Source organism: Triticum dicoccoides, chromosome 7A (assembly GCF_002162155.2).
Source record: "Triticum dicoccoides isolate Atlit2015 ecotype Zavitan chromosome 7A, WEW_v2.0, whole genome shotgun sequence".
NCBI lineage: Eukaryota > Viridiplantae > Streptophyta > Magnoliopsida > Poales > Poaceae > Triticum > Triticum dicoccoides.
The window spans coordinates 633,693,832-633,703,009 of record NC_041392.1 but is presented as its reverse complement, the minus strand read 5'-3'; the positions used below and the strand labels follow the sequence as shown (position 1 = coordinate 633,703,009).

General features: G+C 44.9%; 1 pseudogene; it reads left to right on the top strand.

Annotated features, from left to right (window-relative positions):
- The window catches only part of LOC119330109, a 4,646-nt pseudogene extending 2,580 nt beyond the window's left edge, over nt 1–2,066 (top strand).
- The last annotated feature ends 7,112 nt before the right edge of the window (nt 2,067–9,178 follow it).

Below are 9,178 nucleotides of genomic sequence, written 5' to 3'. Positions count from 1 at the left end.
TCCCCCTCCATTTTTGAGGCGTACCAAAATGTTGTTAAGACTTGTTTAGTTACAAGTTGGTAAGTTTTTCTTTTGACATTTTTCTACGCATTTGGATTCACATCCAAGCATTCCTATCTCACCTGTCACATATATTGCACGCTAAAGTTGCACTAAGCCACTACATTAGACTTATATTAAACAAAGAACGCAATTGCATGTTGACTGATGTTTAAATTTAAGTGAATAAGGTTTTATAACGTTTGCAAATTAAAACATGCATCTAATCAATAGTAAATAAATTCAATATCTTTATGCAAGTTGTAGAAAAAAGACTAGTAGATTGTAACATGAGAAAAAGTACTATTATACCTTTGGAACTAGCATTTGATCAAGTATATGGTAATCAACTTAATGGCACAGCGCATTGGCACGTTTGCAGAAACAACAGTGATGGAGTGGTCATGATGGTGTGCCATGGCAGTGTTTCTTGTGTCTCCTAGAGCCCAGTGACTGGCGTAGCAGCGAGTGGCCATGTGATCTCTGAATATATCAGCGACATGCAGCGCTCAGTTGTAGGTAAATGAGGCAGAAAAGCTAGAAGATTTTTTAGACTTGCACAATGGCTACCAATGGGCTTTTTGGGTGAGCTTTGGTGCAGACTAAGGTGCATAGCTGCAGGAATCCTTTAGATCAGGTCTTCACGTAATATGAGCAGTAGTTAATTAGTGATTATATACGACCATCAATACGGATCCTTGCACAATACTGCGATTTACTGCCTTGAATTGTTGAGTGGGGCGAGTCATTTGGGGGGGGCGTATAGCCACTTTTTTCCCGTCCTCTCTCTCCGCCCCTGCTTGTGCTACGTGCCCGCAGATGCCATTTAGGTATGTCGCTCCTTAGCCTCAACAACAGCAAGATCACATCAGCAGAGCAAAGCAGCAAGCCAGCACTCAGCGCCAGCAGTCAGTGCCCAGCAGCAAGCCAGCAAGCATGCAGCAGCTCGCAGAAACGCCTCAGCAAGCAAGCACACATCAACCAGCAAGCAAGTGCCCAGCGGCCAGCCAGCCATTCATTCCTGTGCTTGTTCAATCAACCGAATAGAGGCGGGCTTTTACTGTGCTGGCTGTGCTTCCATGTCCCATGTACGACGTGTTGATGGTGTCCCGGCGGCATATCAGCCTTTTGGTTCTTTCCTTTTTTGACCGGAGAACTGGGGATATGCGTATTGCATGTGTATCATGTTTTGTACGCGGACACGCCGGCCTGGACGTATTTGTAGTCACGTAGTGCCACCTAAGCAAAAAGATAACGTGGCACTATAATTAATGATGAGAGATGTGTAGTTTCATAGCGCAAAAAAAGAAAGAAAATTTAATGTACACAACTTCACATTGAAAGTAACATGCACATTTATGCTGCCCGCTCTGAGAGGCCTTCTATGTGAATTACAAAGGGTATTCAAAATTAATAACCTGTTTCTGTTTAACCTCTGTCCTATGACGTGCAGGTGTGGGACCATCTTTGTAAAATGGTAACAGATGAGGAGAAGAGGAAGGAACACTTGTTTAGCGAGGAGAAGGGTGTAGAGTGGGAATCATCTGCTTCTGACTTCCATCATGAGAATCTGGTTACGCTCGTCATATTTGGCTTCCAATCTGAAAAGTACATGGTGAGCTATATTAGGCGTGTAATGGAAGCAGCGGCGAATCTGGAGGAGGTGTTCCTGTATCATAGGCTGGCTTGTAGGAAGTGCCTTGACAATTCTCGAAAGCAGCCATTCAAGTTCCCGTGGACCAAGAGGCAGAGATTGTCAGTGAAGAAGAGAATTACTGACGGGATAGACTCGTTTGCCATAATCCATTTCCCTACGACTGCTGGAATAAGGTCTGACCATCTGGCCAAAAAGAACTATCCGTAGTGTTTGCGTTTTATTTTTCAAAAATGTGGTGTACTTCATTTGTGTCCCGAGACTGAAACGTTGTGCTGTGGTAGTAGTAGTAGGCTGTTTGATACCTTTCAGTACTTGTGAACGAATATGATTTGCGTATCTATGTCTATGTGCCATGAGCCTCAGCAAGATATTGTTTGTGTTCTGCAACAAATTTGAGTGGTTTTTGGTGATGTATGTATTCCGGCAGATGGAGGAGGATTGAGGGAATGTAAGGCGCGGCTTCATGAGCGTTTGTTGAGGTTCTTAGCGAGTGCTTCCTCTAAGATTCTTTCTACCCTGTATGAAGTGTTAATGAAACCGTTTTGAGGCAAAGATGGTATCAATTTACATACCACACACACGGCCTAGGCCAAGAGGGAAGACGCGAGGCTCAAGGAGGCCGCCCTTGAGCAAGGGACGTCAATGTGCGCCCGGCCATTGAGCAAGGGACGTCAATGGCTTGAACCTCCCTTGTCAGAGCATGGCATCGTCGTGGCAGGCTTTAAAGGTGAGATCAAGGGAGGAGGTAGCTTCTCTGAAGACGACGCTCCGCCTTTTCCACAGGTGCCAGCAGCAGAGAAGGACAAAGGCAGCCGGCGAAGTATCACCAGCAGCAGCAGAGAAGGGAGACAGCATATTTGATATGGTGCTGAAATAGTAGTGGAGTGTTCTAAAGAAAAAGTTGCATAAAGGATAAGAACCCTATGATCAGTTATGTACTCCCTCTGCCCTAAAATAACCGTATCAACTTTAATATAACTTTATACAACTACATTTCCTATTTTGGTGCTAGGTCTTTGGCTATGAGATTTTATCGACCAATTAGTGTTAGGAACTAAAGAAATCTGAAGGTGTGGATTTTATTTAATCTTGTGATGCTTCCAGCCTTGAGCTTGCAACTGAACATGATGACTACTTACATTTTTTTTTGAAAGATAAGACTTTATTAATTAGAAATAACGGTTACATCGTCTGTAATAAAAGGTAAAATTTCATCCATAAGCTCCTCAAACAAATCCCTACTGTTTGAAAATTTTGCTAACCTAGCAAGTTCATGAGTGACCATGTTCGCCTCTCTATTACAATATTCAAAACTACTAAGAGGAAAAACACAGAGTTATTTATCCAAAACCACCACACTTGGGGTTAGGGTAACAACTTAGTACCACTTTTCGGACAGGGCACAAAAAACCACCAATTTTGTGCCTAATGACTAATGGGGAGCACTGATTGTCTGATAAGCATGTGAAAACAGTGAAACTGACAAGTTGGGCCCACCTGCCAGGCTGACGTGGCATGCTTGTGTGGACAATATGCTGAGTTGGACAAGGGACCCACCTGTAAGTGACTCATATGTTTGTCTCCTTTAATTTTTTTTTCTTGTGGGCATTTCAACAAACAGGTAATGGGCTTATCAGCACACTGGGCGCCGCCGGCGCGGCTCGCTGCCCTTGCTGGTCGACGGCCATCTGAGACCTGGCCGCCGATGTCAAGCTGCTGGAGCTCCCCTCGCCGCCCCTTTGTTTTTCTCCTCCTCCTTCCTCCCTGATTTCCCTCTCTCTCAATCAGGAGCAACTGCCATTCCCGCGCAATGGATGAACTCGACCTCGCCGCGCCGCCCAGCCCTCTGCTGCGCCTGGATCCAACGAGTTTCGGCCGGGAACTCATGCTCGCGGCGACCGCCAGAGGCCCTGGTCGCGACCGTACAAAGGGGGGAGGGGTGCCGTGGTGGAGTGCCCTAGACGCGACCGTGCGCACGGTGCCCGCCGGGAGGCCCTGGCTGCATGCGCTTCCGTGGAGCGCTCTGGCCACGCCCGTGCTCGCGGCTCACGCATGGAGGCCTTGGCCGAGCGCGCCGTCGTGGAGCGCCGTGGCCATGCCCCGTGGTCGCCGCGCCCGACGGGAGGGCATGGCCACCCCCGTGCTCTGCTCGTCCGCCAAGAGAGCCTGGTCGCGCCCGACTGGAGTCCATGGCCACCCCCGTGCTCTGCTTGTTCGCCAGGAGGGCCTGGTCGTGCCCGACGGGAGGCCATGGCCACCCCCGTGCTTTGCTCGTCCGCGAGGAGGGGCCTGGTCGCAACCGACGGGAGGCCATGGACGACGGGAAGGATCGCTGGGGTAAGGCTCTGGCGGCGGCGCTGGATATGGCCGGCTGTGTCGGGGTGGGTGGGGAAGAAGGTGGCTTTGGGGGGAGAGAGAGGGGGTGAATAAGACAGAGGTTGACAGGTGGGGCCTTTGGCCACCTCAACAAATTATCCAGGTAGGCATGCCACATCAGCCGACCAGGTGGGCCCAACCGGTCAGATTCGCTGTCTTCGTGACCGAATTCAAGCATCAGTGCTCCGCATTACAGATTAGGCGCAATTTTGGTGGTTTTTTGTGCCCTGACTCAAATGTGGTATCAAGTAGTTACCGTAGCCTCAAGTGTGATGGTTTTGGGTAAATAACTCTGTCAGAAAATAGCAATCATCAAAACCTACCGCCGTCGCTCCCGTAGACCGTCCTTCATTCTTCATTGTATCAATTACTTCCATATTTGTCTGAGTTAATAAAAAGCCGGTTACATCCCTCTTTTTGTGCAAGAGAATGAGATGAGCCCAATCTAAGGGCCAAAACTTCATCTGTCAGAACATCCACACACTAATCAATCTTTCAGTATCTGCCAACAATGAAATTTCCTTTTTCATCTCTAAGAACAACTCCAACTGTGCCCCTAAGAAGATCATGATTAAAAGACGCATCCACGTTAATCTTAACAAAACCCGTCGGGGTCTAATCCACCACCTTTTTCCTGGAAGCATTAGGGGTGTGGGCATTAACAAAGTTTGTCGTTATAGCACGAACCCTCATAGATCTCTAGTACGCATCTTGAGACTTTCCTTCGTGAACTAATTTCCATCTATCCCACCATACAAGCGGTGATGGCAATCACTTCACGAGCATTGTGAAGTCCCATTATAAAAAGATCCTGGTCTGGCAAAAGAAGCAGAAATTCGAGTACTGCCTCTCTCGCACGTTCAATAGTGCAGGCTTTGTTAATCACCTCGTACATTCCTAGCTTATTCCAAACCTCCTTTACTTTCTGGCATAGAAACAACAAATGCTTTGTACCTTCTGGCCCATTTGAATAGTATGGGCAAAAGGGTAGAACTTTCATGTGTCTATTTATAAGTGTAACACGACACGAGAGAGTTCCATGCAACATACGCCAAACAAATTTTTTAACCTTCGTCCTACATGATAATTTCCAAATCTTACCCCAAATGGTATTGACATTAATTCGCCCCATCCCATTAGTATATTACAATTTTGCCACGCATTGGAGGTTCCATTCTACCAAATAAGCTGGTCGAACGGTGAACAACCCATTTTTTGTATAGCTCCACGCAATAAAATTCGACACGTTATGCATAGAAAAAGGGGTTGTGAGGACTAATTGCACATCAATTGGTCACATCGTTGTCTCACCAGGTCTTTATCCCACAAATTCGTTGTTGGGTCAATAAGATCAGAAATCTTTGACAAGAGGTTTTCTCCCCTCAGGGTAATGATTTCCTATTTGCACAATTTAGATTCCAAGCATCTTTCCAAATATCGATATTTTGTCCATTTCCCACCCTCTAGATATACCCATTTTTCTAGTGAATTAATTTCCGCCATAATGCTTTGCCAAATAAAAGAGGAACCCCTTTTTAAGCTTCCATTCATCAGGTCTCCATGAGGGAAATATTTAGCTCTCAAGATAGATGCACATAAAAAATTAGGGTTGTCAAGAAGATGCCACACTTGTTTAGCTAGCAAAGTGATATTGAAACAATATATATCTCGGAAACCCATACATCCCTGATCTTTCGGCAAACACATTTTTTACCACACCATCCAATGCACTCTCTTCTGGTTGTCTTCGTCACCCCATCAAAATTGCGACACCGCGTTAGTGGCTCCTCTACAAATTTTCTTAGGAATTTTAAAGACCAACATGGCATAGGTTGGAATAGCTTGTACAACAGATTTGAGGTGAGTTTCCTTTCCTCCAACAGACAATAATTTTTCTTTTCATCCACTAATTTTCATAATAATTCGATCAATTAGGAAATGAAAACATTTACTTTTGTCCATACCCATGTTAGCTGGCAAACCCAAATATTTTTCATTGAGGGCTTCAGTCATACTCCCTCCGTCCCATAATATAAGAGCGTTTTTGATACTACACTAGTGTCAGAAACGCTCTTATATTATGGGATGAATAAGAGCGTTTTTGACACTACACTAGTGTCAGAAACGCTCTTATATTAAGGGACGGAGGGAGTAATATTCGGGATTGTACATATTTGCGCCTTGTCTTCCACTTTCGTATTGGGACTAAAGAAGATGTTTGATTCTCCATGCTCACCATTTGTTCCAAGGCGACACAATAGGCATCCAAGGCTACTTTCAGCGCCTCCGTGTTCATGGCATTAGCTCCCATAAGGATTAAAGAATCATCAGCAAAGACAAGATTAGAAATCGTCGGGGCATCTCTGCTGACTTTTACTCCGGGCATATTACCATTCTCCTCAGCGTTAGCAAAAACACTACAAACTTTGGTCTATTTAGTGACAAAAACCCTGGTGAGGAAACAGGAAACGTTGCCTAAAATCGTTTGTGATATGTCCATTTTGCATCACGATTTCCTACTATTATTTATATTGTTTTTGGCCAATATAAGACTTTGTAGTGTCATTCTAATGTCTTTTCCCTCCTAATTTGCAAGATTTACATGAAGAGGGAGATTGCCGGCAGTTGGAATTCTGAACTGAAAAAGCTATGTCAGGGATACCTATTCTGCACATCTACAAATGACCTGAAATTTCACAGAGAATTATTTTAGAATAAATACAAAATACTAGAAGAAAGAAATAGTAGAGGGGGCCACCCAGGTGCCCATGAGGCACCAGGGCACACCCTGGTGGCTTGTGGGCCCCTGGCCAACCTCCGATGCCCATCTTCTGGTATATTAACCCATTTGCCCTAGAAAAAAAGAAAGAGAGGACTTTCGGGACGGAATGGAACGCTGCCGTCTTGAGGCGGAACTTGGGCAGAAGCACTTTTGTCCCGGAAGTTGGGGATGCCCCGGAAGGCATCCCCTCTTTTGTCTTCAATCTTGTGCGAAGGCACTAATTTGTTTGGTGAAGCTTCCCTGGCAACGACGCCATAAATTCTTCTGCTACTTGTGATAGTTGTTGAATTTCCTCGAAGAGGAAGGGTGATGTAGTATAGTAGCATATAGTATCCCCCTCGGTTAAGAACCAAGGTTATCGAACCAGAAGGAGATGACACATAGACAACGTAAGCAGTATCTGCAGACACACATACACACACAAAGCAAATGCTTGCACCCAACACAGGCAAGGGGGCGTACCTCCCCTTGTTCTTGCCAATTGCAAGTACAAAATCTGGCAGAGGTAGATTGATGTCTACTACACAACCTTCTTCTTGTAGACGTTGTTGGGCCTGCAAGTGCAGAGGTTCGTAGGACAATAGCAAATTTCCCTCAAGTAGATGACCTAAGGTTTATCAATCCGTAGGAGGCGTAGGATGAAGATGGTCTCTCTCAAGCAACCCTGCAACCAAATAACAAAGAGTCTCTTGTGTCCCCAACACACCCAATACAATGGTAAATTGTATATGTGCACTAGTTCGGCGAAGAGATGGTGATACAAGTGATATGTGGATAGTAGATATATGTTTTTGTAATCTGAAATTATAAAAACAGCAAGGTAACTAATGATAAAAGTGAGCACAAACGGTATTGCAATGTGTAGAAACAAGGCCTAGGGTTCATACTTTCACTAGTGCAAGTCCTCTCAACAATAATAACATAATTGGATCACATAACTATCCCTCAACATGCAACAAAGAGTCACTCCAAAGTCACTAATAGCGAAGAACAAACGAAGAGATTATGGTAGGGCACGAAACCACCTCAAAGTTATTCTTTCCAATCAATCCGTTGGGCTATTCCTATAAGTGTCACAAACAGCCCTAGAGTTCGTACTAGAATAACACCTTAAGACACAAATCAATCAAAACCCTAATGTCACCTAGATACTCCAATGTCACCTCAAGTATCCATGGGTATGATTAGACGATATGCATCGCACAATCTCAGATTCATCTATTCAACCAACACATAGAACCTCAAAGAGTGCTCCAAAGTTTCTACCGGAGAATCACGACGAAAACATGTGCCAACCCCTATGCATAAGTTCATGGGCGGAACCCGCAAGTTGATCACCAAAACATACATCAAGTGAATCACATGATATCCCATTGTCACCACAGATACGCACGGCAAGACATACATCAAGTGTTCTCAAATCTTTAAAGACTCAATCCGATAAGATAACTTCAAAGGGGAAACTCAATCCATTACAAGAGAGTAGAGGGGGAGGAGAAACATAAGATCCAACTATAATAGCAAAACTCGTGATACATCAAGATCGTGCCAAATCAAGAACATGAGAGAGAGAGATCAAACACATAGCTACTGGTACATACCCTCAGCCCCGAGGGAGAACTACTCCCTCCTCATCATGGAGAGCACCGGGATGATGAAGATAGCCACCGGAGAGGGATTCCCCTTTGGCAGGGTGCCGGAACGGGTCTAGATTGGCTTTCGGTGGCTACGGAGGCTTCTGGCGGTGGAACTCCCGATCTATTTTGATCCCCGATTGTTTTAGGGTATATGGAGATATATAGGCGGAAGAAGTACGCCAGGGGAGCCACGAGGGGCCCATGAGGGTGGAGGGCGCGCCCAGGGGGGTGGGTGCGCCCCTACCTCGTGGCTTCCTCGAAGCTTCCTTGACGTGGACTCCAAGTCTCCCGGGTTGCTTTCCTTCCAAAAATAAGTTCAGTGAAGTTTCAGGTCAATTGGACTCCGTTTGATTTTCCTTTTCTGCGATACTCTAAAACAAAGAAAAAACAGAAACTGGCACCGGGCTCTGGGTTAATAGGTTAGTCCCAAAAATCATATAAAATAGCATATAAATGCATATAAAACATCCAAGGTTGATAATATAATAGCATGGAACAATCAAAAATTATAGATACGTTGGAGACGTATCATAGATAAATAAGGAAATAAATAATATTGCAAGGTATTTGTAGGATTGCTTGATAATAATTGAGAATGGACCCGAGGGCCATAGTTTCACTAGAGTCATCTCTCTCATAAGCATAGCATTGGTGGGTAAATAAATTGCTATTGGGCTATTAACAGAA